The 27,984-nt window shown below is 49.5% G+C and overlaps 1 protein-coding gene across 6 annotated transcripts in view; it reads right to left on the minus strand.

Annotated features, from left to right (window-relative positions):
* The window catches only part of Prosap (SH3 and multiple ankyrin repeat domains prosap), a 228,490-nt gene that overhangs the window by 88,486 nt on the left and 112,020 nt on the right, over window positions 1-27,984 (minus strand). The gene's annotated exons all lie outside the window — the stretch shown is intronic.

Below are 27,984 nucleotides of genomic sequence, written 5' to 3' on the forward strand. Positions count from 1 at the left end.
AGCACGAGGAGTACTTTTGCGTTACCACTGCCAACTGATCCGCCGAGTTTTTATTCATCCCTAGTGATGCGCTCACTGCGATGTTCTCGAATTTTTATGCAGAATAGCGTGATAGATATGAAATGAAATGTAATTCACACGGCTATTCACTAAATATAATTTGATAACTATAGGAAATACTAATATTGATTCACTCTAGTGATGAAGAATCACCGAACACGCTTATGGAGCCAATTCAACTCCGCACGCGCTCACGGAGCCAATTCGATACCGAACACGCTCACGGAGCCAATTCCGACATACGCCGGCTCGCGCGATGCGTGGTGTTGACTTAGCGTAGTGAAACCTTTCGCTTCAACACGTCCAAAAGTTGTCGTTAGTCCCGTGGCAGGATAGCTATTGGTCTACTACCTCGCTCTTTTATTTTCAAGGTGTTAACTCATAATATGTTCGCAAATTTTCAGAAGTCTTGAAATCCAAAGGTTCTTGAATTCCGTTGTGCCTGGATTAAATTCACTGGCGCTTGGATTATTTCGGCTGGCGTTTGGATTAAATTGAGTGGCGTTTGGATTAAATTGACTGCGCTCGGATTAAAATCACTGGCACTTGGATTAAATTGACTGGCTCTTAGATTAAAGTGACTGGCGCTCGGATTAAATTGACTGGCGCTTGGATTAAATTGAGCGGGAAAGCCTGTAGAAACTTTGCAGGAACAAAGGACAACTTGCGTACAGACCAGTGAGCGCCTTAAAATATGTGCGGTAAAATTCAAAAGCCCTTAAGTAATTGCTAAATTTGCCATGAACATCGGTAGATTGGGAAAGCTCCTCGAGAGCCGGTGGTGAGTTTTCTCAAATTCTGCGTCTCGATTTAAACTCCGAAATTTTTTTTGTCGTACTGTAGACATGAATTATCTCTGAGATTCCAGCGGCATCTAAAGATTTCAATTGAAAATTCTCGCGGGCATTTAGAAGTCGCTATTAATTTACGCTGTCCTTGGTGTGTACTCATAACGTCATTCCTACATCCACAAGAACACTGTATTTTGTGAACTCATAACGTCATTCCTACATCCACAAGAACACTGTATTTTGTGAACTTATCAGGAGCACTTGTTGCTGTGTATTTGTTTTGTGGGGCATGCTAACATTAAAATTGACGTCAATGCATTATTTTATTTGTTTCGTTTTTAACTTTCGAATTGTTTGGTGCACATTTGTCAATTAAGATGACAAGTTGGAACCGCCTACCAGCAGCAACATCTTTTTGAATACAGATAATTAAAACGCCAGCTTCCGCACATTTCCCGGTATTTCTGGTTTCTTTCTTTGATTTAAGAATGTCGAGCGGGAAGTCATGATTGGTCGATGAAGGCGGAGATATTTATATCTGAGGGAAGAGCTGAGAGATCGTCCTGAACCACTGCATTCTCACCAGCTACTTACCATTGGTCCAGAGAGAAACAAAGGAAGGGGCGAAAACAAAGATCATGCTGAGGATGATTATACAAAAGCTGATGCACATTACTAACAGGAACAGATAAAAAAATTTGGCAGCACTTTTAAGAGTGTCACGTCAAGATGACTCTCGCAGGAAGTTCACAGCGGCCTTCGTGGCATGCATTCACAAAAGGCCTAGTCTCAGAGAAGTTCCTGAGGTCTACTTAACATTATTTTTTAAGCTCAAACGACGACATATAAACGAAGGACACATGCAAGAGTGACACTTTGGGTGTGTATGTGTCTGCGTCGTTCTTGTTTATACGGCTTCTGCCGGGATGCAAAATTACGTGCTGTTTGATGAGCAGGCAGAGTATTCTTGCGACAGACCCAGAAGAATTCTTTAAGAAAAGTGAGCAGTTTTGTAAACGTGTCAGAGACGTGGTCAATGACTCGTTTCTTTCGCGAGCGCACAACACAAAGCGCGTAATCAATCGGTGATTTATTTATTTATTTATTGATTGATTGATTGATTGATTGATTGATTGATTGATTGATTGATTGATTGATTGATTGATTGATTGTGTCCGTAAAATTTCGCGTTGCTCGGAGGAAGTATACGGGAGTATACACGGTACATGCCGGCGCCCCAGCGGATGCCATCGCGCGTCGACCTTGACCGCTTGCAGCTGGACGCGAGTCAAGATGATCAAAAGGAAGAAGAAGACGCGCGTAGTTATGACAGCCGCGCGGAGCATAGACGCGCGCCTTCGGTCTTGACAGCCCCGCAGAAACCTCCCTCTCGCGCGTTTAGAGGGAGGAGCACTTGTTTGAACTTTCGGAAGAGGGTACGGCACCCAGACGAAGCTGGCTGCACGAAGCAAGCCAGATGGAAGAGTTCATGAATACGCGATTCAACTAGCGCCGCCAAGCTTAAGAGGTTCTTCGCTGGTCTTGCGAGTTCAGCGATGACCCGAGAGCATTTAGAAGAACGGCCTTCGGAGACAGCGCACCGCTGCGTTGCCGTATGTTTACACAGCAGCGCCGTACTGGGGACGGGCCAAATGCCAGACTATAAATGACCAGAGGGGACGCGCCGGTGTTGGCGCATACTTACTCGGCGAGTGATGTCAGCCCGGGAAAACGGGCAACGCCGTCTAAGGAGTTGTTGTTTCGCAAGGAACTTCGTGGAAAACAGCTTCGCGTCGTGCGTGCTTTCTTGTACGCGTTGCGAGCACAATGGTCTCTGTGACGTCGGTTGATAAGGAATGCTAACTGCTGTTGCGCAGTCGTGCGTGACCCCTTTCTGTGTTCCTCGGCGTGAGCAGCGGTTGCGTTAAATCCAAACTGAGCGCGCGTTAAGAGGCGCGTGAAAATTGAAACACCGGAAATATCGATGATACTGCAATTCAATGTTCAGACACACACACACACACACAAAGAAAAAGAAGTAGCAATGCAGAGACTGAACTCACTTGGGTGCTGTACTCAACGCTGAGCTTTACAGAGCTAAAAACTGTGCGACGCCCTCTGTTCATTTGTGATAACAATTCGTAAACACCACGCAAATATCTGCGAGCTTCTGGGGACACCAGAAGCCACAGCCGCACGCAAAGAGAGAGAGAGAGAGAAGAAACAACATCTAGAAAGGAATCAATGAGGAACTGTAGGTCCATACTCGCCACATTTGCTCAGCCTTACATTTTTTTCGTGCGAGCCGGCAAACAATTATGCTCACATTCGTTCTGCATGTCCCGCTGTCGCGAAAAGCAACGTAGCACTCTCGCACTCGTGACACACGCAATCGTTCGATCATTGTAATCAACGCGCCCGCAAAACAAAGGCAAGCGTTTACTCGACGCAGGTCACCGTGCCTACACGCAGTCGTTTAATTTATTTTTTATTTTTTTGTGTCTCCTTCCAGATACTGCCCACCGCCCGCGGCAGGGGCCGGGGCCTCCCAGAGCACGCAACGCTAAGGCCGGGCTTGAGTTCACACGACGGGGTATTCGTAATTGCTCCAATTATGCGTCGTACAGTGGAGGAGGCCGGGAGGGAAACAGGGGAGGAAGGTGTCGGCATCGCCGTCGTGGCGTATGCAGGTCCCACGACGCGCCGCGACTAAAGAATCCGCTTATCTGCGACGCCCAGCGGGGTTTCCGTCGCGCTTAGCGCGCACAGCTGGCCCGAGGGGTGGGGTGGGGGGTTGGAGGTTGGGATATGTGGAACGCGCAGCGCGCGTATAACATTCTCCGCGGCAGCAAACTGTGCTTTTTTTTCCCGCCCTTGCTTCGCGCGCTTCGAAAGCGCGAGCCGTGCGCATGCGCCCTGACTCCTCAACCTTTTCTCGAGTATCCACCCTCCCGTCGCACCTGCCATTCTTCGCTGGGCCCACGTGGATGCGGCGAAACCGAGCACCGATGCCCTCTTGAAGGCAGAGAAGGCCGATTTCACGAAGCATTTTCATAGTCGTCTTCATCATTGTTCTACTTCTTGTCCACTGCCCAGGATGAATGCCTGTACCGGCGATCTCGAATCATCCGGGGGTGCTGTTCCATACAGCGTCGAATACCGCCACATAGTAGAACATCCGCCATCTTGGAATTTCGAGCCAATCAGAGAGGGCGCAGCTGCCCCTTCAGCCAATCAGAACAAAAAAGAGGGTGAACATTACAGTACGGGCCAGTTTGATAGCGTCCAGAATAAATGCTGCCAAAAAAAATGGCTGTGGCTTAGCTAAGGTTAAGCCCAGGATGCGAAGCATACTAGCCTTTATTTTAGTTGTTGAACCACTGTTTAGCCTGGTGAACTGCTGTTGCTTGGCTATATTTGGTTCGGCTAGACGAAGAAACAACTCATGCGTTACTCTGCTTCGCCTTCAAGAGTGGAACGTGACAGCGTTCCCGTCGACCCGCCAAGGGGTGTAAGACAATGGGCTACGGCGCAGCGACTACGCACCCCGCATTGGACGCGGTGAGCGTCGAGCAACGCAGCGTTCGGCGCGGCAACGAAATGTGCGCCTGAGCAAGCGACGCACGCCTGAGCCTTAGAAACAGCTCGTTTCTAAGGCAACACCGCATTCACTAGAGGCGCTTTTGTACCGCTTTGAAGCATCGTACTCGTGGCTCAGTGGTAGCGTCTCCGTCTCACACTCCGGAGACCCTGGTTCGATTCCCACCCAGCCCATCTTGCAAGAGTTGAGCCAAAGCCACCTAGAAACAAGCGCAGCTGCTTATATACCGCCGCGACGCCGCGAGCGACGGCGCGAGTTGGAGCCACGTTTCTCCTCTGTCGTGACGTCACGGTGTCACGTGGTCAGCCTTGAAGGCGACGCCGCGAGCGACGGCGCGAGTTGGAGCCCCGTTTCTCCTCTGTCGTGACGTCACGGTGCCACGTGGTATGGCATGGGGTCAAAGGTCATTGAAGGCGACACCGCCGCGCCTGAGGAGCTGGGTTGAGCTCTAGTAATATGCCTCGCATAAAAACGTCGCGATTATGACGTGTTTTTTGGCCCCGCAATCACTTCTGGTGAAAGTCGCCCACAAAAGAATAGCCGTCGAGATCTATTTCTGCAACGCAAGGCAACCGTCGCTACGGCGTGGATTTGGACACCACCTACGCCAGCAGACCCCATCTTATGCCCGCAAAATTCCTGACGTGCTCGCCCCAGTTAGTTCTCTGCCGTCTTCGACTGCACTTGCTTTCCCTTGACACCCACACTCTAATTCTAATAGACCACCGGTTATGCACGGCACGGATTACATGACCTGCCTAATTATGCGTCTTTCTCATAACGTCAACTGAAACATAGTCTACACCCGTTATAGCTTCTTAATCCGTGTATACCACCATCTTCCTGTCTCTTTTAACATTACGTCTGTCATTTTTCGTTCCATCGTGCGGTGACGTTCGTGCGTCACAATGCTAGTCAGTGCATGTTAGTTTACCTTCGCTTTTCTCGTGCTCTCACAGATCCCACTGCGTCTGCTCCTACGCCTGCCTAATTATGAACTTGTCGCGGGCCTTGCCCCAGCGGCGTAAGTGACATGCTCAACCTATATATATATATATATATATATATATATATATATATATATATATATATATATATATATATATATATATATATATATATATATATATATTCACTGCACGTCCAAGTGCGAAGCCACCAGATACCTGCAATTTTATTTTTATTTTTTTCTCTCTAGGCAGCGCCCAGCTCGACAACGTCGGTAAGCCATGACTAGACTCTATCGAACAAGCACACAATCGAATTCCAATGGCCGCCTGTGAATGGCTATCTATACTATCACGTGACTAACAAAGGACATCAGACCGATGAAGACCGCAACCAGAACTGGTAACTGACACGTAAAGTGAAGCCACACATCAAAGCAAACAAAACGAAGGAAGCGCTACTTTTTTTTTTCTTTCTTATTTTATGAACGTGTGCAGACGGAGGTGTCGATATATTATTTGAATATGAAGACAAATATAAAGTTACGCAGCGTCTTTCGGCTTCTTTTGGCACGGCGTCTTTCGGCAGTAGCAAGAGCAGCTGCCTTTCGCAAATAACTGAATAAAAGGTATTCTTAACTACTAACCAATCAAAAAAAGGCAATTGAGGTCACAGGACGCATATAAGACATACTGCAGACGACCCTTTGTCCGAATTGTGAATGGCGCCCCCGATAGGAAGATCCAGACGGCTGCAGCGCAAGAAGAAAACAAACGACCGGATGCCTTGGACACGTCGCCGTCAGTAAATACGGAGAGAGACCTGCACTTGCACGAACCACACGCGCCTTGTCTCAACGGGCCGTTTTCTAAAGCTACAAACGACTTCGCTTACATGGAGAGACATTAGGGATGTGTACTCCCCAACTTTTTTTTCTCGCAGCGTTGATGCGAAAGCAGCGTAATACAAAAGCTACTACATCGTTGGGTGAAAGTGAAATCAGCGTTACCGATTCTGAGTGGGTTTTTTTTTTTTTCGCCAGGAAAGTTTCTACGACACCCAACGCAGCCGGATCGAAAGCGTTCTCCGACGTTGAGAAAGTTTTCCCAGCTCTCGGAATTCCGAGAGGCGAGCTGCAAAAAATACCAGCTCGGCTCGCAGTAACGCGAACGAAAACGCGTTTCCGTCCTAATTATATCAACCAACTTTCCTCCAGTTTACTTTACCACCTGCTACTAATTACTTCAGGCTATCCCACGCGAGCCTGCGGGAAAAGGGGGGGGGGGGGCGACGTATTTAATTATTCCGCCAGGCACGCCCCTCGTCCAAGCGGGAAAGCACCGCGATCCAGCGTTCCTACATAGGCAGGCGATACGTGATCGATACTCATCGGTTAATCGATGGCACGCCACAGCAGTCTTTTATATATTAGACGAGTTGCGTCGGGAAGCCAGTTATTAGCCCGAGTACAAAGCGCAGGCCGCTGTCTGAGGCGCAAATTGCCATGGAAAGCGAAGAAAGCTAATAACGTCTAAACGAAGGAGCCGCCCGGCCTTGAGTTTGCATTCGATCGGGCGAAGATAAATGAAAACCGGGAGCCAGAAGACGGCGCAGCGAAGTGAAACCAGGATGCTTATAACCACGGCATAAGTAACGACTAACGAAAAAAAAAGAGAAATAAACTAGGCCAGAACTCATAGCACAGCTAACTTTCCGCGTATATATGCGCGATAGCGTGCTTAAGATTGTGGCATCTCGACGGCAGCTCACGCGTGCACCTCGAGCGACCTTGCAAGCTTTATGAGCGTGACGACTCTATAGTTTCGTTATCTATACGCGCGGCAGCCGGCACACGATCTCGCAAGCTAACGGAGCCGATATTCCAAAAACCTAAGCGCTCGTACTTTATGCACCTGCTGATGAGAGCCTGTATTGCCTCTAAACACCATTTTATTTTAAAACGATGAAAAAAATATATAAATTATGCCACGCAGTATGAATTATTTATGGTTATATAACTTCGTTTCTCAGTTTTTTTTTTCTTCTTTCGAATTACGAATGAAATCGCTCATTAGCGGTCCACCCGTACGAACCAACACTTGCTTCACAGGCGCACCCGCTGTGACTACTCGAACGTATTATTATTATTATTATTATTATTATTATTATTATTATTATTATTATTATTATTATTATTATTATTCACGCTCGCCGCTCCATAGCGATTTGAAGACCTCGCGCAACGGGCCAAAACTGACAACGTTCATGGTGAAGTAAAGAAAACATCGAATCAGAAAATAAAGCTATTTTTCGAGACTCGTCTCCTAATTACGTATTTAACGTGCGTTATGCGCGGAGACCGGGGATGTAATAAGGGTGAGCGACGAGGCTGTTTATAGGGGCAGAACTCTCATCAATATATAGCAGTATAGCTATAGCCCAGAAGCAACGTACGCCCGCCTCAGAAGAACGCGAAAAAAGAAAATCGACATGTACGACATAGCAACGTTTCCTTCAGGCCGCTGTATAGAAAAACGTATAGCAAAGCTCGGCGAAGCGCTAAATAACGTTGGGCTCAAAAGATTAGTCCTTCTCATAAAGCGGCGGGTTGAGAAAACGATCGTAATGGGACAGGTGCGAATTTTCTTTTCGCCGGAGCGAATGACCTAATCGCCATATAGTACTGCTGCCAAACTTAGGCTCGATGGGAAAAAAAAGAAAAAATAAAAGCGATTAACGACGGCTCGACTCTGCAACGACTGGCCGATATTGTCGTCCATCGATATAACGGGAAAACGACCGTAATTAATATCAGCCCCCGTTCGGCTCTCACCCTTTTTCTTTTCTTTTCAATAAAGAAAAAGCCGTCTAGACGACGTTCGTTCTTTCTATCTCTTTGTTTTCCTTTGAGCGAAGCACTTCTTTTCTTGCTTTATGTAATCTATAGTCAGCATCCGTTGCCAATGAACCTCATTAATATCAGACTTCTTTCATGTTTCGTTATGTACTCGAGCTTTTTCTTTTTTTTTATTCGACGTGCATTGCTAACGATACGAGTTACTGCCGCGTCCGCGACACATTCCCCCTGAAGCCTAATTTATGGGATTCCTCCAAGCATTCTTCTTTTTCATTCGTTCTTCAGTACTGTGCTGTATGCGTATGCGTTATCGACTCAAAATCAAAAATTGACGAAGAAAGCAGGCATATATGTAGGGCGTTAGGGCTGCTTGCGAAACTGCTCGAGCGATCCAGCGACAAGCGACGAAGGCTGGAAGCAATATGGAGCGAGGTTTCTAATGAGAGTCCTTGTAGGGGGCAGCACATGTATACTGTAACGGCGCGAACGCGAAATGTGTGTGTTTTTTTTAATCGATAACAGAAAATTGGGCGATGATTTAGCAGCAAATGAAGGAGAAATGCGCTAGCATTAGGGCGAGCCTCGTTGAGCGAGCTCAGGGATCCGTGACTTAAGCCGCGTTCACCACGTTGCGATAGTGTTGTTAAAGAGCTCACTCGACAGTTCTGCCTCTTCGAGGAGCGAAGTGCAGCTTACAGGGGTCCATCAATTGCATATATGTAAAGACACATGTATGTACTAATAAGCAGACAAACGACACCAAGCACAGCCATCCTTTCTGTCATTGTTTGTTGGTTTCTTATGATGGTGACAAATAAAAAAATCGAGCCACCTCGGCTTCCCTTCTTCTCGTTCACGAATATATCACGTGACCGGTTTCCCACATTTCCCACACATACATTTTCCCCCCGCTTCGACACTCCTAAAGCTAACGCATTAAAACCGCGTCGAGAGGATTTGTAGCTATAGGTTATTCGCCATGTTGGGAGGGCTAACTCGGTACGGTTTCGTCGTGTCGGCTGCTTTTTTCTTTTTTTTCTGGCAACAATTGCCATCGTGGGACTCTTTCGTTGCAGTTTCATCCGCAACTCAACTGCGACAGGCACCGCCTTAGAAGCGGGACGTAGCACATTTATCGTAAAGAACAATAATCGAAGTGTTGTTCGTGTTCCCGCGCTTCTCCATCTGACGATTATTAGGGGGCCCTTCCGCGTTGCACTTGCTAAGACATTGTGCCACGCACGGGCCAACACGCGTATTTTGGATAGAAATATAACGCCAATGCTTGAGCTAAGACATTTTAATTGTGTTTATAGTTAGCGAGTGCAAGAGTACGCCAAACTGTACACCCGAGAGCAAAAGCACACGGACCAAGGATTGCGCGATAAAAATAATTTTATTCTCTGTCTGTAAATGCAACACGAAATGAAAGACTGCGATCCAAACTGGGCATTGCGAATTTTCTAAAGCAATCGTCAGTTTCCGTTCATGCGTGTTAATTGCGAAGAAATCCAGTTATTTTCCGGCTACCATGTGGTCCGTATACTTTTGCTCACGGGTGTACATGCTTATTTTCGCCTAAAAGGTGTATGAAGCTCACTGATCTTATTCGCGAGGAATCTTGCCCACCTGCTTTGTGGATCCAGTTGGATGAAATCAAGGTGTATAACGTGAAAAGCAGCCACGACAACTCAATCTTCATTTCTGATACAGCACCAAATAGTGTTTTCGCTGCAGCTTACATTCACGTTTTCGCAATTTTTGATGTAATTTTAATCCCTCTAGTGTTTTCCAACACATTTCATCCCGCCAGCACATCACTGACACAGTGATTATTCCTCTAATTTGCTACAACGGCGTCCTCAAGCCCTGAAACTGGGCGAAATACCTTGTAGTGGATGTACAATACATCCCTTTCAATTATTGTATTCCTTAAACTATTTGTTATGCAAATGGTATAGTGCGAACGAAGCCACAAAGGAGTGTTTCACTTATAGCTTGAGCCAAAGTTTCAAAATATGCAAATGCAACGTAGCTGGACAGGACCAAGCAGAACCGAGCTAGTGCCTCGAGCGGGCCAGTCGCGCGGCAGTTTCGCGTCTATTTGCCGGCTTCTTTCACGCTCGGATAAACACTTTCATGTAGCACGTATTGAGGAACAGAAAGCTGTATCGGGTGTTCTTTTTTTCATGTCGCTCTACAATTTTCTCACTGACACTTCTCATCGAATTACAATATCTTAGAAGTCGGTTAATTATCTAAAATAATTATGTAAATAACCGGAATGCAAAAAAAATTATATGAGTGTCTCCAAGCGACGGCAAACAACATTACCTTGGTTCGGTCCAGCTACGTCGCATCTGCATTCTTTAACGCTTGGCTCCAGTTGCACGAAACACCCGGTTAAAAGCGCTTGCCTAGGGAGAAGGCGCTTTTTTGAAAACCTACAAAATGCCAGGTACTACGTTAGTTTGTAGGTATATATATATATATATATATATATATATATATATATATATATATATATATATATATATAATTGGCCTACGAGGACCGTACGCACAATGACACGTGTGTAACGACCACCTCAAACGTCTAAATCGACGAAAGGCGTTGCAGAGCCCTTTGACCAAATGATCGCGGTGAGCGCGCAAACATTCAGACAACCACCAACCATCGGAGATTTCCACAACGCTTGGCGTGGCTGGCCCCCTGTGTACGCAATCGACAACGGCCGATGGAGCCTATAGCGGCTCTGGACACCACATTTCAAGCGTTCTCACCCGGTTGTCTAACGGCGGCTTTATTGATTTTTATTTTTACTCTCCTGTTTGCTTACACATTTATCTCTTATGTTGTCGCTAACAACATCCGTTGCTCCCGGACAGCCTACATACCTCCAACGCGGACACTCGGAGATAAGTCCGCTTATCACCACGTAGAACAGGCGCGCCTGCATAGGTGACTTCTCACGATAACGCTGTTTGTCGGCCGTCTTACTCTCTCTCCGCGCGGGAAGCGAGACCCGAATACGCAACTCGGCAGAGCCGGCAAACCTGCGGAGGATTGTTTCCACGGAGTTTGTTGCTCGGTATTTGAAGCACGCACGCGAAATGGACAGCTCAGCTATTTCAGATTACCAGCGAGGATTAAACGGGCGATAACAGAGATGGCTTTGTTTTCGAAGCACGTTCGCAGCTACAACGCGCGCGATCGCTATGGCATCGCCTTAAATGATACATTCGAAGATAAGCACCGCATCACTTTAGATAAGCGAACCATTTTCTTTCTACACTCTATTTTCGTTAACTTTCAATTTCTTCAATTTCGCGCCAGATTCCCGCGGCGCCCAATTCACCACGACGGCTTGACGGCTATGGCGTTGCGCTGCTAAGTACGAGGTCGCGGGTTCGAATCCCGGCCAGGGCGGTCGCATGTCGATGGGGGGCGAAGCCGGGCATTGGGGGAGCCCATTAAAGATCCCCAGATGGTTAAAATTAATCCCAAGTCTCCTCACCTCCTCCCCCCCCCCCCTACGGCGCGTCTTAAATCAGATTTCAATCCGCAGAATTCAATTTTGATTTTAAACCCCGGCGCGGTACGGCAGCGTGACATGCCGGATTTCGAAGAATTTCCTCCTATTCGGGCCGCTGTGACGTCAAAGGTCTGAAAACTTCAACCTTTGGGCCCTTCGGAGTGCAATGTAGCCCACATTTCGCGACAACAATCCATGACGTTGCTTGATGTCATGGCCCATATTTCGCCCTGAAAGTCCGCGACGTCACGCAGTGAGCTGGTGCTGGAACTAGAAGACGGCGTCGCCACAAGTCTCTGGTAATTGCGTCGTTTCTGGTTTAAAGGGCCCCCTGACCCGGGAGTGTCTTCTTGTTGTAGTTCTTGTACAACGGTAATATATTAACCTTATTGTATATAATAATAATAATAATAATAATAATAATAATAATAATAATAATATATTTTACAGCTGAAGTAAATTTTCCCCTTCAGTGGCTATTCATAACTCAGAAGAAAGGACCCTCTCCTCGCGATGTTCAGTTACCACTGTCCTGAGTAAACCGATTCTATTGTACCTTCAAATTTATTACCCTTGTAATGCCATCTTATCTCGTACCATATTTCCAGTTCTACGGTTTCTCCAGCGCACCTGCACTCAGTCTGTCCTTACAGCTGAGCCCGTAGTAACCTTAAATGGTTCGTAAGAGAAAATTCCAGCCAATCCTGATGCTCGACATATCATTAGGTAAAGCGGCTGCCTGACGGCAAAGAGAACTTAACAAGGAGAATCTTTGTAAATTCTGTCGCAGGGGCCGAATTCACAAAGGTTTTTGCTCTTTTCTAACTGGTCGGCGGCCTTCGCTAATAATATTTTCGCTGTCCGTACTGAAAAGATTTTGTTCTTAAGAACTCTACTAGGCGTAAGAACTTTCTTGTGAAAACGGGTTCTTTCGCTCCGCCTTCTCCTTCCCCAAATGTAAGGTGGCCAACAGGATTCAGTCCTGGTCAACCTCCCTTCCTTATACTTTACTCTCTAGACTGTCCTTTCCTGCCCTTGCGACCCACTCTGTTATCCTGACGGAACATCGGTTATCCTCTGCTCTACTGGTGACATGACCTGCTCACCTTCGCTTCTTCCTAAACTAACCAGCGCTTTCTTAACAATACATACTTCCATTTTAAGGAGACACTACTGAAAGCGGAATGTCAAGTTAAGCTGAATTAGTAAACGCTTCTGCAACCCTCCAGTTTTACCGTGGGAGGGGCCTTGGTAAAACAGGAGATACTGAAGAACGAAAGACCACCGTTCAAACCCCTCTTCTAATTGAAAATAACCCAGCAGAAGTTGACCTCCCTAAGACCCAACAAGCAAGCAAAGCGACAACTGAATTCATTAGTTTCGTATTGCCCCTTTAAGTGGGCGTCATGCAGAAAATCAGTTTCAAAAGCAAGCGTCGAAGGCGTAAACTGCGTCTGATAACGTCTCATCAAAGAGCACACGCTTTATAACTTTGCCCTTCGTCCAAAAGCAACGTCATATCCCACTGCGTCCAAGCCGCGAGCTATCCGTCTCGAACCTTCAATCGCGCAACAACCTGCGAACTTTTCATTACCCCCGCCGACCATCCCTCGCCGCTCAATTCCGTCGCGCATCGCTCCCCCTCTCCGACGCAACGGTGGCACAGCGTGAACACGCACTTATATGCCTGACGACAGGTTCACGACCTTTACAGCGCACACCTCCTCCGCCGCGCCCTTTCTCTCGCCAAACACCATTCTCACCGAGTCACGAGTCACTCCTCTTTCTTCGGTAGCAATCGCTCGCGTATATACGTGTTTACTTGACGTCAGCTTGCGCAGTCTCGCTTCGCTTTCGAAAGCTCGGCTCACGACTTCCCTTCGCGAGGCCTAATCTTCTTCGCAATGCTTCTTTCGTGCGCCCTTACGGCGCCACAATGTCAGCGAACGCCACTCTAATCCCCCCCCCCCCCCCCCCCGTCTTCCACACACTGCCCTGCGGAGTCCTTTCTTATCGTCTACTGTCCGTCGGACTCTCGTGGCCGTGAGATCTCGAAACGAGATAGTGCGAGAAACAGAGAACGTGGCTCCCTCCCCCCTCCCTATATTGCTTGCCTCTTGCGCAACCGACGCGAGGGCAGATCCGTGGTATGTTTGTATAGCACGTCTATGGAGCGCTTCGATCGGTCCAATCCCCCGCTGTACCTTAGCACAGCAGCGCAGGGGACGTGGTGCTGCAGAAAACGTGACGTTCGTATAAAGCCCGCGTGTGTACCGATGGCCCGCGAATACCGCGGGGCAGCGTTCGCGCAGTTATACCCGTTGTGCTCAGACGGTCCCCATTGGGCGCGCAAGAAAGTAGCGCCGTGTTCGAAAGGCGCTGACCGACGATTCGATTATACGGAGCAGTGCCCAGTGAGTTCGTTGTTTCAGCTTTTAAGAAGAAAGCTTTCTCGTAGCACTGCTCGGCGCTATTTCGTACAGCGACGGGGAAAAGGTTGGGGGCTGAATTCGCAATGCTTTTGGTTCGTAAGTGCCGTTTACCACTTGGCCCGCGCGCCGTCAATGACAATACGTCAAATACCAGCATCTTGCTGGCATCTCCTCTTGCGAGCAGTTCTAGCGCAAGAAGCTTGAAATTATTCCTGTAAGCAACACGAAGTACTGAGTATCAATGGGGCAGTGTAAGTTCTGCTTGAACTATTTTACTTCCACGTGAATGCTCCTGCGTTGCATTCGTGCTTACTCGAGCTGAATGTGTACAGACAGTGAAAGTGCTTCAACCGAAATTTTCTGTCGTGACACCGTTTGTACAATTAGTCCCTGTTTGTGGAGCCCGTTTGTGTTTGATGAGGCATACAAAGTGCTCACTTGAACTTTCTGTGAACAATAAGTGAGCGAGATGTGATTTTATTTCCCATCCTACTTTTACTATCATTTGTTTGTAAGAGCAGGCCTAACACTGATATGTACTCTGACTATACGAGAAGGAGCAGTCGCGACAACCATGATGAGCATACTGTTCATCTCATATAATAATAATAATAATAATAATAATAATAATAATAATAATAATAATAATAATAATAATAATAATCTTTCTTTCCCATACGGGGCCAGAATAAAAGTCCTGCAGACATGCTTGGAGTTCAACAGAACAGTCAGTGACGTCACGACCGCCCCCCCCACCTCCATTATTCCATTCAAATAATGCACAACGCCTCTGATACAAAAACATTACACTTACTTGAAGAGGGTAGCACCAAATTAACTTATTGAACAGGCGCACTCAACGACATCGCATTAAAAACGGGGTAACCTAACTGCCAGTGGGGAAAATCACCCAGCGGTTTTTATAACATCGTGGAAACCTTGGCTCAGGCCAAAGTCTCAGAGCACGCTACATTTCTTTCTCTTTTTTCAGTACCTCATTCTTCAGTATATTCAACAACGGGGACTACAAACCACCAGAAGTGATACATCTATCAGTGATTTCCGACATTTGCTTCTCTCCCCGCCCCCCAATACACTGCCTTCTGTGAGCCCTACATGACGTCGAAACGCTCCAGGTGCTGCGAATTTCTATATCTACAAAAGAGAAGCGGCACATACGAGAAGTACTGGAAACAGACGACTCTATGAAGCAGAATTGTGCACTTAAGAGCAGACGAAATAAGACAGGCGATATTCTGAATACCGGACGCAGACGAGTTCAAGCTAGCAGACTACTACGCTCAAAACCGGACGAAACGGGACAGGTGGTGTTTTGGAGCACAGAGGCCAGGGGTAGGCACTACGTTGGCAGCAGACACCCTCGTGACCGACGGAGCCGGCGCGTGCGCTTGCCGTGCCCTTGCTCATCGACGGAAGTGCTTATTTACGTGTTCGCGCAGACCAGCCATCCATCGCTTTCAGCCATGAGACATACTAGCGTGCGGAGCAGAGCAACGAACACTGTGGCGACGCCATCGGGACATGTCCACACTATAGTTCCCAGCTGTGACGTCATGGATTACGACAATGTCTTCTCGGGACTGGTGAATCTTCCATAGATTTAACGAAAAGGACACAAATTCAAGAAAAGCAAGAAGTCCACGCGGTAGCCTTGGGTAACTTTCCGGGCACAAAAACGAGGGAATAGGCAGAAAAATGACGTGAAACACATGACGTCAGAATAACGTCGCGGGTGCAGCATCCTTCTTTCGTGTCCTTCTGAAAAACATGGTTCTTTTATCTTTTTTTATTATTATAAAGAATTTCTACACCGAACACTGCAAACGATCGAGATCAAGATGTGTCGATGAGAAAAGTTATTTAAAAGAGAGAGTTATAAAGAAAAAAACAAAGAGAAACAATACAGGCGCGTGAATATAGATATGCACACCACAACATAGGGCCCTTCGTATGCTATTGAAAGAAGATGCGAGCAAGGCGATCGTGGCCCGCTCCTTCTTGAAACGGGCGCCAGAGAAGCGAGCAATGTGAACCGAGGGAAGGGTGCACGGAATACTGCAAATACCGACATAAACATGAGCTTTAGTGCGCGAGCTCCATCCTTCGTATCTGATGGAGCGTTCGCCGACTCCGAGAATGCCAGCCCCCCCCCCCCCCCCCCCCCCCCCCGGATGCTACGGAACAGAGTGGCCCCCTCATTGTGCTCCCTTATCTCGAGAGAGAGCGACAGTGGCTCAAGTTCTTATCGCGGCATGAGGCAGTTTTACGTCCGGACACCGCTTTTCCCTCCGCTCTAGCGTCGTCCGCGCAGCGAGGCACAGAGTCCCCCAACGGAGAAGAAGACGAGGCTTGCCGGTGAATAGCCCCCTACATGTCGACGGTCGCCGGCACAATTGTGCGCCAGAGCGCGGAATATCGTCGTCGACAAGCATGAAGCGCGGTAAGAACAAACGCGGCCTTTTTTTAAGGCCACTAAGAGGCAAATAATTAAGGCAACGTTAGTTTTGGTGGATTGCACATTTCGCTGCTACCGAATACAGCCGAGCACCACTACAACGAAGTCGCCTGTATAACGAAGGGCATAATTCTGTCCCGCTTTTATTGTGAGTTATGCGGTGCTCGACCTTTACGACGAAGTCAACCGTATAACGAATGATTTCGGAGACCCGAAGCACTTCATTGTAAAGGCGTTCGACTACGTCTCTTATGGAAAGAACCGCATCATTCACGCACGTGTCAGAGCACATCAGAAAAGTGGACGGGAACTGAACCTGAAAGAGCACGTCAAGGATGTCCAAGCGGTCAAAATTAGTAATCATGTGAGGGGGGGGGGGGGGGGCGTAAGAAACTCACACAGATAGACCGAAGTGCGGGTCAGCGCCTGTATCATGGCCTTCTCCGTCCTTGTGTGCATGTTGTCCGTTTGCGCAGTAACAATGTGCAGGTTTCACGAGCTCGCCCAACTTTACACATTATCGTTATAATATAGAGAAGGACAGACAAGACGAGCGCCTATGTGTGCATCAGTGCGTGTCAATTAGCGCCTCTAATCCTATACGTTTTCACGAACTAGAAGTTAAGGCACCACTAGTGCGTCCCGACATCCTGTCGTGCTCCTTCGAAACACTAAAGCCTCTAACAATTCGCCGTGCGCAGAGCGGTTATTTGTGTTAGGCGCTGAACAGACACAAATCTGCGCAGGGGGGGAGGGGGGGCAATCTGTTCACCGCAGCCCTCGATGACCCCGGTTTCCGAGCGAGGCCTCCGGATCCATGAGTCAGTGCTCTTAGCATGCTTCTCTCGGTTCGCCCGGGCGTGTTTCGGCAACGATCGGGCCAGGCGCATCGATGAAACACCCGCAGCAGACGCAGCGTTCCCATATGGCGGCGCTTGGGCTTCGAACACCTAAGCACGTATGCGCGCGCACGCACTCTCTCACTCTGCCTTCCCATCCCCCTCACTCCCCCATGCACACACACACACACACGCAGGAAGCTCGGAGTGCGCGCGGCGTCTGAGAAGCGGGCACAGCACCGGCCATTTCCGGTAGCGCACGGCGGGAGCTCGTCGCCCGCCACTTGCAGGGGGCGGCCAACGACAAAAAACAAACAAAAAAACAAAAACAGCCAGTCGTGAAGCACACGCGAGGAAAAACAAAGTGCCGCGGAATCTAGCACGTGTGCCGTGGATCAGCTTTCAAGGGCTGGTGCACCGGCCGCGCAGCCGTTCGGCTTCTCCCCGCGTCCATCTGCTTCTCCCGCGACCGGCATCCGCGTCGTGCGGCGAGGATTAGCCGGCACGGAAAAAGCGCCTGCTCGCGAGAGAGAGAGAGAGAGAAAGAGAGAGCGCCCTGCGTGGCGGGAACGCGTCTCGGATGGTGGCAGCGGTATGGGAAGAACGAGCTCGCGTGAGAGCGAAAGTACGATGTTGTTTGTTGTTGTGTCGAACATGTATTAAGTAAAAAAAGAAAGAAAACCAGAGTCATCTTATATCAATGCACCAGGCCTCTTGGGAAGAGGGAAAGGAAAAACGGTTATGGTGGTTTATGGGGCGGGAGTAACGGGCAAGAAATAAGAGGGCGAGAGATAAAACGTAAAAGAGCGTCCCATATACTGCTTTCGCGAGTTGGGGTGAATACGACGGAATTAGGAGGTCCTTGAACGACCTTTATTTGGGAGGGTGTCCACGTGAATATGTTAAAGGGACACCCCTTATTCAGTTTATAAGGTATTCCTCGAAAACTTTATCTTCTTTGACTTCGCGGTAATAGCTTCGTTACTGGAAGAGAAAACGACGGCCGAAGTTGCACTTTCTTTAAATATGGCGCAGAAGAACGAGCGCCGGTACGTCAATGTGACGTGACGGATTTTCGAAGTACATTTCTGCTCCCTTTCTTTTTTCCCGGCCATTGTGGCTGAATGGAAACTCTCGAAACTTGCGAAGTTCAGTTCCCGACCCGCCTGTACCGATAAAAACTTGGCTAGACCGAAGCAGGCGCTTTTAAAATTCCGTGACGTCACAGCTAGCTGGTGCGGGAACTTCGAGGCGGCGGCGCCACTCGTCTCCCTTTACGGCGTGTTTTGTGGCTTACTAGAGCTTTTCTCACGCTGAGAGTGGCTTTTTTCGGTATTGCAGAAGCGTGGTTTGCTAATACGGCTCAATGTATTTTTCTCTTTACCGCCCCTTTAGAGACCACTTCGTTGAAGTAGACTAAAGGTAGACTAAATCACTGCGGGTGATGCACGGCGGAAGTCCATACACATACTCGGTTTCTGGAGAAAAAGTCTAGTGCTCCTAGGATTGCTACTGCTGTTGTTAACCGCTTTAAGTAAACTTTTTTTATGTATTTTTTGTTGGAGGTCCCTCCTCAGTCTTTGACTATGGGACCTCCTAGAGTTACTTCTGTAAAAAATTTCAAACGCTCAATAAACTGAAACTGAAACTGAAACTGAAACCATGAAAAAACACTTGCGTACATGAAGCGGTCAATTGCTTCAGGAACGCACTGGCAACGTAAGTAATGGCACGGACGTCGCTACTGCATCTCTGGCGATAGGAAACAACGAGGGACTCCAGAGTATACGTAAGCCTTTTGCAGCACGTTGGCGCTGAAGCCGAAAGCTCCACAGCACTACACAATTGCCCTGCTGCACAATATCAGATCCCTGCTTAACCCGATACGAAGAACATCCGCTCGTAATCAGCGGAAAGTAATGTAACGACAGCCAGAGGCAACTCTCAGGAAGTCGGGAACGTGCAGACCCCCTTGACAGAGCGCACATATTCCATACACAGCACTCGAGTCAGCCGTAATTAGCGCATAGTAATTAAGCGTAGAAGAGACTAGATTAAGAGAATTCCCAACTTGATCTAAACAATCAAGTAATCGCTCAGTGTTGGCAGAGTTGGCAACGAAAGCTGCAAACACAAAAATCTAAGCGCTCGGAACACTGCCTCACGAGTACGGAGTCAAGCACGCGCTCAAGGTCGCGCACGGGGGCTTGGCGGATCAGACACGGTGCTCGACCAAGGCGCAAAATCTTCGCGCCGATTCGGAGGCGGTCAAGCACCCGCCCAAACATCCAAGCAGGGTCCTCCCACGGCGCCCGCGGCAGTGCCAGAAGAAGGTGCGAGTCCCCCGCTCCCTCCCTCTCGTGAAACCGGCGCCGCCTTGAGCAAACGAACAAAATAAACAACTCGCCGAAGCGCCTCTAATTGCACTACCATAGCGCCGAACGTATTGCACACTACACACACACACGCACGCGCAGCTGCCGATGTCACCTTGCCTCGGGACTATCCCACGCTCTGCAGTCGGCCACTATCCGAGCTCGAACGGGCCCACGGCCGATCAAAGCTCTCGTGCCTCGTTCTGCCGCGAGGGAGGAAGGCCTCGACAGCCGAATGCCGTAGCGTACGTATACGCATGCGTAAACACATAACGCCAAGCGCGTTAAAGGCGAGCGTGCGTCTACGCGGAAAGGGCGCCAACCTTGGATGTACGCAGTGCCAGAGCGCCAGCACGCGCCGAGCCCTACCCCCCTCCCCCCTCCCCACTTCACCCCGATCAAGGACGCGAAGCAATGCCTCAAACCAGCTCCGCCGCGATCGTTGCATGGGTGTCGATCCATCAAGAGCCGCGCTGCAGGACAGCCCTACCCCCCCCCCCCCTCCCCTTCTCCCGACCACTGCCACCCCATCTCGAGAGCTTGATGAGGGCGGCAAGCCGGAAAGGAAGAAGGCGATGCGGCCACGCTGTGTCATATGCACGGCGAAGACCTGACTTGAGGCACAGCGGGCTTTCTCGTGTAGGATGCTCAGAGCGCTGCCGTATGGCGGCAGACAGTCGATTCTGAATACACAGAGGCGATGGAATGCCACCATGTTGGGGCTGCCAGGCGCTGAATCAGTAAGGCCACTGTCTCTGTGAGCGTGTAGTGCTTGCGGCGCGTTTGCACCTACATCAAACCCTTTCCGACCAACCTCCCTCCTTCCGGCGACTGCAGTAACAGTAGCCACAAAACTATACTTAACAACGCGGCGTTTCCGGTCTGGCAGCTCCCACTGGCTAAACTAAAACGTTGTCTGTAGAGCATTAACGTTGCCATGAGTTTATCGCCGTTGAATTACAAGGCCTTCCTGCCCACTGTTCCTATTTCTTACAAGAGCGACCCAGGGGGCAGAGCGGGATAACGCCCGGTCTCGGCGCCCTATAGTTCCGCCGCATATGGTACTGCTTTATGGTGCTCCCGAGAGCTGCGTGTCCATTGTTTCTTGCCTTCGCTAAATCACGAACACCCACAAAGAGAAACGCACTAACGCGAGCGCACAACAAGAGAAATGGAGAGAAACACCAACATCCAGCTAACAGCCTAGCTCTTTCGCTAATGCAACCGAGCACTGTATAACCTCCAGGAGTGAACGGCTCTATAACCCTTGAGCGACACTCTCGCTCAGGAAGAGGCGCGGGATTTTTTCTGCCCGCCCGACAACAACGCGGGTAGGCGCATTGGAAACAACAGCTCGGAAACAAAAGCCATTCCAAGCCCACAAGGCAAAGGCTTCATCGGCGCGCGGTGGGGGCCCCGCGAACGTCGAACACTTGTAGACGCCCTTCCTTCCTTAGGGTCCAAAGTAATCACAGGGGTGGCGAGCGTGAAAGCGTGAGAACGACGCGCGATGCGTGATCGCAACACCGGCAGCATCTAGGTCAAGCGCCGAGAACGCCGCAGCAGCAGCAGCCGGCTTACTTAACGCCGAACTTCGCGCTTTCCGTGTCCCGACCGCTGGGCCCCTTGTTCGTGCTATACCGGGTACACGCCCACGCTTCTCGGCGTGTGTACGTATACCTATAAGGCGCCCACGCGGAAACATTTGTGCTTTCAGGGGCAGTGAGGACTACACCATTCGAAAGAGCTCCATCGTTGGTTCCCCCCGTGTAAGATTGTAGTACTGTACACGAGGAACACCCAACTATACACGGGCTCGATAGCTGCCTACGAGAAGCGAAATCCGAAGACCCCAGCTACAGAGCGTCTCTAGTAGCCGATGTGCCGCTTTTGGGACGTTGAAATGCCATCGATCAATTGCCTTCAGGAACACGCCATTCGTTAGTAATTGGGCAATGGGCGCAGTTTTAGCGGAGCGCCCATAGGGTGAGAGGAGATGGAGGTTTGACAACACTATGTGTGTACCTGCACAATTCCGTGCGATTAAGCAAGCGAAGACGAGGGCTCGTGACCCACATCTAAGCCACTTCGCAAATTTCGTGGAGGAGAAATTTAACTTTCGAGAAGAGGTTAAAAAGCAAGATGTGAGACACTGTGTGCGAGCGTGTGCGTGGGGGGCAACAGGCACAGGCAGGCACAGGCAGCTTCGCCTTAAAAAAAAAGGGCGGGGAGTGAAAAAGAAGAGGCGCCATTTGTTCTGAGTCGAACACATTTGCTCTGAGTCGGTATAGGAGCCTCGAATTCATCTTGTTTCCTCTAAGAGACGAAACAAAAGCGCTGAGAAGCAACGTCACAGTGTTCGAAAATCAGGAAATAGAAGCAGGAAGGGAAAAAATAGTACAGAGATCTCGCGCTCTTCTTGGACCACCAGGCGCGTTTCGCAAAGTGTCAGCACCTCGAAGTCATTTAGGGTAAGTACGCTTCTCCCCATCCTTGGCCCTAAACGCAAAGGCTCTGCGCCCGCAGCTTCCGCAAGCTTACACAGCGGCGAAGGAAGCACGCGCTCCGTCCACACCGAAAATGAGCTGCGACTCGGATACCTTCCGCGTGCGCGTCCGACGGCTGAGGTTACTCGCGTTCGTCCGAACGCTCCTCAAGCATGCACAAAACCCGTGTTCACCATAAATATTTGGTAACACTCTTTAATGCAGGGCGTGGTGCATCGATTAAACATTTAAATCACACCAATCTGAACTTTCTTTTTCCTAAATTAATCGAATAATGTGGTGTTTCGGATTTACGCACGTCAGGTAGAAAGTCCGAAATTTTATTATTTATACATATACTTGGAAGAAAACAAAAAACTGCACCCTTTTGTGCAGACAGCTGTCTTTAGCATCACGTCAGTGACACCTCGTTCGAGTGTATCGAGCACATCAAACTCATTCAGGCAAAATAAACCCATACAGTTCTGACAGCCTATTCACCTGACCGCTTGTCGCACTGGCTCGGAAGTGCAGTGCGTATTGGTCGCTTTTTGTCCCGAATCCTCGTGAGAGGCGCGCACACAAGCACCGTTGGAACACTCTCTCTGTACTCCAGTTTAGTTCATTACCTCGCTGTTGAACACGTGAACCCGGGACGTCGGCGCCGACGCTTGCCTGATTATGCTTGCATGAATTAAATCGGTTAATCGCGATTAAAGCGCGAACAGATTAATCGGCATATTGACAAATCAATCGCCCAGCTCAATTCGAAATCGATTCGTTCAAACGACAGGGCATGAGACGGGACAAATGGGAATGACTAACATTATTTTGTGCTTCGTTAAGCATCAATTGAGCGCGTATACGTATGCGCTGTCATTTGATAGGCGTTAGCTTTGTAAGCTGAACTGCCACGCGCTGTGTAATATATCCACAATTCAAACGGCGCCACCACACGACTAAAGTAATTAACACAGTTTCGTTCTGTAACTCGAAGTCGTGCGCACGTAGTACACACCGAACACTGTCGTTCGATGTTTGCATAATTTCTCGTCACCGCCGGCTAAGCTCGCGTGTCGCCGCCCCGCGACAAGGTCACATCTTGAACTACCAACGCTACGGAGCGGGCAAATTCAGAAGTAAGAGGAGGACTGAAAGGAAAGGTGGAGAAGGAAAAAGGAAACAAAACACTTAATCTTGCGGGACCGTTAACAAGATATTCGTGATAGGGGACCCGCCACGAGTGCCCAGCGGGTGTTACAGGACACCGTTACATACCACGCACGCTTCGCGCGTAAAAGCACGATGAAACGCTGCTGTACGTGTGGTTACAGTGCACAGTTAACCACTAGTAACAGCCTCTGTACCCGCTTCGAACTATATGGCCGCCACCGCGAGGCGACAGAAACAAACCAGACACATGCATGCACAATCTCTCTCTCTCCCTCTCTCCGAGACACACATACACACTGTTTGGATCGGACTGCTGGTACGATCTGTTGGGAACTCGGCGCTGACGCCCGTGGTTGTACCTGGGTCGCAAGCCCCAAGGGTAGCGTTGGCCTGGCGGCCTGGGGTACAACTGGAAGCATCCGAAGGTCCCGGCAAAGCATGAGTCGACTGGTAACAACGAAACAACTTGTTTATTTTAACATCGCAAAGAGTTGGCGGTCAGGTTTGACCGAAGTAGAGAGACGGGAGAGCACTTCACTCAACAGAAGAAATCGGAGCCCTCCTTTTGGCGTCCGGGGGCAGCTGTTTTTATACTCTCGCAGTTGAGGGCAAGAAGGAAACCCTCAAAAGACGAGCACGTGAATGTACAATGGGCTAATGGTGACGCACACTGTCGTAGCGATGCCGTAGCACCATGTCGAGCACGATCTCGTAGCACCCTGTCGTGGCGCTGCCGGTCGGACACAATCACTGTAATGAGAGGATGGTCCCTGCTTTGGCATCGCCTGTTTCGGGCACAATGACTGGAACGAGATCCCTGCTTTGGCATCGCCTGTTTCGGGCACAATGACTGGAATGAGATCCCTGCTTTGGCATCGCCTGTTTCGGGCACAATGACTGGAATGCGAGGATGATCCCTAGGCGGTCGCATCGCCGCAGTCGCGCCAGGAAACACCTGGCGATGAGTGTTGCGGCGACGACGATCGGGCCAAAATGTCTGCCGCCCCGCCGCAGTCGCGCCGGCAAAACCACGTGTCGCAGGCGAAACGCAACAGACCGCCCCGCCGGGGGAAGGAGATCCCGATGGACAGGGGACTGCATCCGCTGTCCGGAGGGATGTCGCTCGATGATGCTCATAACCGAAGTCGGGCGTCCCTCGACGTTTCTTGAGCGCAGCGCACAGAGAAGGCCTCGTTCTCTCGTTCAGGTTCGCACGGGACACTGCAAAGTGACTTCGGGAGAGTTCACATTTTTGTTCTCGTTCCCGGCAAGCGTTAGAACTACGCTGAAACTCAACCGCTCAGTCAGCAAGCACGGCACAACCCTCACTAAGCCCTGCCAGGCTCTTTCCCCTTTTTATACCACTGCCTAGTTCCTTACAGTAGTCTAGCATCACTCAGAACGCGTCCACAAATTGAAAAATTGCACTAGAAAGCATATCATCACTTTGAAACACTAAACAAAAGCAATATGTTAAAAAAAAATCCTGCCTCAGGAAGAAAAACATCAGTAACAAACAATTTTGAGGCTGATTCCTACGTTAGGGGCTTCGCCTTAAGCCATCGGCGTTACCGTTGAGACTCCCCTTTTTGTAACGCACCTCAAAGGAATATTGTTGTAAAGCGAGGCTCCAGCGCAGGAGGCGGCCATTTTTGGGAGAGATGGTCTGCAGCCATTGGAGAGGGCAGTGATCCGTCTCAATGATAAACCTCGAGCCGGCTAGATAGCATGACAATTTCTGAACGGCCCACACGAGACACGCACACTCTTTCTCGGTGGCGCTATACGCCTGCTCACGACTGGTCAGCTTACGACTAGCATACAGGACGGGGTGTTCTACTTCTCCATTTTCCCGTTGGCACAGTACAACGCCCATGCCTCGCTCACTAGCATCGCACTGAACAATGAACCCTTTTGTATAGTCTGGCGATCGTAGCACAGGCTGGCTTGTTAGGGCACTCTTTAGGGCGCTAAAAGCTCTTTCCTTGGTTTCGTCCCAGACGACTGTTTGAGGCTCTGTCTTTCTTAGAGCATCCGTCAGGGGAGCCGCGATATCAGAGTACCTAGGGATGTATCTCTGATAGTAGCCGGCGACACCCAAGAACGACCGAATATCGGTCTTGGTGCGCGGTTGCGGAAAGTCTCGCACAGCGGCCACTTTTATTTCAGAGGGGCGGCGACGACCCTGACCAATCACGTGACCGAGGTAGACAACCTCGGCCTGTGCTAACTGGCACTTAGGAGCCTTTACTGTCAAGCCCGCTTCGCGCAGGCGGGTTAGCACTGCCCGCAAGTGTGTCATATGCTCAGACCAGGATGCGGAGAATATCGCCACGTCGTCTAGATACGGTAAAGCGAATTCTTGCTGTCCCCGCAACACTTTATCCATGAGACTTGAAAAACAGTATGGCGCGTTCTTCAAACCAAAACTCAACACTTTAGGACGGAATGTTCCCATTGGTGAAATGAACGCCGCATACCTACTAGCCTCTTCTGTGAGTGGAACCTGCCAATAACCCCTGACAAGATCTAGGGTGGAAATAAACTGAGCGCTACTAACTTTCTCAAGGCGCTCCTCGATGTTAGGGATCGGATAAATTTGATCCTTAGTGATGGAATTAAGCCTGCGGTAGTCGACGCAAGGACGAGGTTCCTTGCCCGGTACCTCAACTAAAATCAAAGGGGAGGTATAATCACTCTCACCTGCCTCAATAACACCGAGCTGTAGCATTTTCTTTACCTCAGCCTCCATAATATCGCTCTGGCGGGGTGACACCCGATATGCCTTGGATCGTACTGGCTCTGTGGAGGTAAGTTCTATATCATGAGTAAGTACAGAAGTCCTACCAGGCCTCTCAGAGAACAGACCTTGAAACTCTTGTAATAGCTGGTGTAGTTCGGTTTTCTGCTCGGGCGACAGCGGTGCTTTACTGATAAGGTCACTAATGACTTGACCGGTGTCTTCCCTGTTCGTCACTGAGCCTAGTCCTGGAAGCTCGACCGGAAGCTCCTCAGGAACGTTTACCATCATGCACACCACTGCTTCCCTTTGTCTATAAGGTTTGAGCAGATTACAGTGGTAAACTTGCTGTGCTTTCCGCTTTCCTGGCAGACTTACCACGTAGTTAACGTCCGACAGTTTCTGAACAATTCGTGCTGGGCCCTCCCACTGCACGTCTAGTTTGTTGTTTAGCGATGTGCGCAATATCATGACCTCATCGCCAACCTCAAAACGACGGGCCCTGGCTGTCCGATCATAATAAACCTTGGCCCTCTGCTGGGCCTTTGTCATTGCTTCACCTGACAACTCCTGTGCCCTTCTTAAGCGTTCGAGGAGCTTAAGTACGTACTCCACCACGACTGGGTCGTCGCCCCTACCTTCCCATGATTCTCGAAGCATGCGAAGCGGAGATCGAAGCGAGCGACCGTACACCAGTTCAGCTGGCGAAAACCCCGTAGCCGCATGCGGCGCGGTCCTTAAAGCAAACATCACCCCAGGCAGACACAGCTCCCAGTCAGTTCGATGTTCAAAACACAACGCTCTCAACACGCGCTTCATGACGGAGTGGAGCTTCTCAACGGAATTCGACTGTGGGTGGTACACTGAGCTGTGTAACAGCTTTACCCCACACCTTTCGAGAAAAGTTGTCGTCAAAGCGCTAGTAAACACTGTGCCCTGATCTGATTGGATTTCCGCAGGGAAACCAACTCGCGCAAATATGGACAGAAGTGCATTAACTATCTCAACTGAGCTGAGTTCTTTAAGCGGCACTGCTTCAGGGAACTTTGTCGCTGGGCAGATCACAGTCAAAATGTGTCTGTACCCCGTGGCTGTTACCGGCAGAGGTCCCACTGTATCAATAACGAGCCGTCTAAAAGGCTCCGTAATGATAGGTACCAATTTCAACGGCGCCCTTGATTTGTCCCCTGGTTTGCCCACCCGCTGACAAGTGTCACATGTCCTCACGAAATGGTCTGCGTCCCGAAAACACCCTGGCCAATAGTACTCTTGCAAGAGACGGTCCTTAGTTTTCTTAACTCCTAGGTGTCCGGACCACGAACCCCCGTGTGACAAGCGCAACAGATCCTGACGATAGCATTGAGGCACGACCAGCTGATCGAACTCCACTCCTCTTCGGTCTAGATACTTCCGGTACAGGACTCCACCTCTTTCCACAAAACGCGCAGTTTTCCTGGCGATACCTTCTTTGACATTGCAGCGCACGTTTTCCAGGCTGCCATCCTTTTTTTGCTCGGCTATCAAAGCCGACCGGCTGACTTTTAGCAACCTATCAAGTCCGTCTGACGTAGGCGCGATGAGCAAATCTGTAGATAGCTCTTCTAACTTTCCCGTGTCGGGCGTTTCCTCTCCAGTATCTGGCGCCTTCAACGCTACAGACTCAATTTTATT

This window comes from Dermacentor variabilis, chromosome 11 (assembly GCF_050947875.1).
Source record: "Dermacentor variabilis isolate Ectoservices chromosome 11, ASM5094787v1, whole genome shotgun sequence".
Taxonomy (NCBI): Eukaryota; Metazoa; Arthropoda; class Arachnida; order Ixodida; family Ixodidae; genus Dermacentor; species Dermacentor variabilis.